The sequence below is a fragment of the Sinocyclocheilus grahami genome, unplaced genomic scaffold, assembly GCF_001515645.1.
Source record: "Sinocyclocheilus grahami isolate Dianchi unplaced genomic scaffold, SAMN03320097.WGS_v1.1 scaffold1289.1, whole genome shotgun sequence".
Taxonomy (NCBI): Eukaryota; Metazoa; Chordata; class Actinopteri; order Cypriniformes; family Cyprinidae; genus Sinocyclocheilus; species Sinocyclocheilus grahami.
The window spans coordinates 292,994-294,688 of NW_015506468.1; positions in this window are offsets into that span (position 1 = coordinate 292,994).

Here is a 1,695-nt window from a genome sequence, read left to right on the forward strand (position 1 = left end):
TAGAAATGGAGTTTGATAATACAAATGATGCATTAGGACTTGCGTTTATAAACTCTTTTGGAGTAACATAACCAGACCCACTCATTGTTTCAATCATACGCTAGATTTAATGATATCGCATGGAATTAATCTCACTGATATAGATATAGTACCTCAAAGCTACTGACCATTTCCTTGTATCGTGCATGCTGCGTATTACTAATATTAACTATATGGCTCCGCGTTATCGTCCGGCCAGAACTATTGTTCCAGCCACCAAAGACAGATTCACAAATAACCTGCCTGATTTATCTCAACTGCACTGTGTACCCATAAATACACATGAACTAGACGAAATGACTAGCAACATGGGCACCATCTTCTCTAATACATTAGAAGCTGTTGCCCCCATCAAATTGAAAAAGGTTAGAGAAAAACGTGCTGCGCCATGGTATACAACGAGTCTTTTTCTTGAGAGAATAAGACTCGTAGTCTTGAGCGCAAATGGAGAATTTTACCGCACATTTCTGCCACATGGACATCAACTTGAGATAGTCACCACTGATAAGCTATTAATAAATATAATTTAGAAACTTTAATTTTCTGTAAAGCTACTTTGCAATTATTTGCATCGTGAAAAGCGCTATACAAATAAACTTGGATTGAAATATATATATATACACACACATGTTTATTTTAGTGTTGTTTGTTTCCATCATGGTGTTTTTGTATTTGTGTTTAATAATTTCAATACTTAGACTCTGAACTATCAGTTACAATAACTCGGGTCACTAAAAAAACTTGGTAATATTATTAGAAAATACGGGATTAGTTTCCACTGTTATGCTGATGATACTCAACTATATATCTCAACAAGATATAGTACCTAACTAGTCTTCTACCACGCTACAATCCATCACGCTCCCTAAGGTCGCAAAACTCTGGACTTTTGGTAGTACCTAGGATAGAAAAGTCCATTAAAGGAGGAAGAGCTGTTCGCATTTGGCTTCCAAACTCTGGAATAACCTTCCTGATAATGTTCGGGGTTCAGACACACTCTCTCGGTTTAAATCTAGATTAAAGACACATCTCTTTGGCCAAGCATTCACATAATGTATCTCATAAACTTGTACTTCAGGTACGTCTGATCAAATGCACATATTCATTCTTTTGCTTGGGTTGAACACATCATTTTTTGTTTAGTTGGAACAGCAGCTATGCTACTTTTTCTCTATTATCTTCTCTGTTTCTGCCACGGGATTGATATCCCATGGTAACTAGGAATTACACAAGCTTCAGTCTGGATCCAGCTCTTACAAAGACCTGAGATAACCGAACACCTGAGAAGAGATGATGCCAACCCCTCTGAAGACCTCAGATGATGCAAACCATCAGACAACATACAAAACTACCAAATTCTGCATTACATGACATTAAGTAACTGCTTGATATTTACCGCACATTTCTGCCACATGGACATCAACTTGAGATAGTCACCACTGATAAGCTATTAATAAATATAATTTAGAAACTTTAATTTTCTGTAAAGCTACTTTGCAATTATTTGCATCGTGAAAAGCGCTATACAAATAAACTTGGATTGAAATATATATATACACACACATGTTTATTGCTTTATTTTAGTGTTGTTTGTTTCCATCATGGTGTTTTTGTATTTGTGTTTAATAATTTCAATACTTAGACTCTGAACTATCT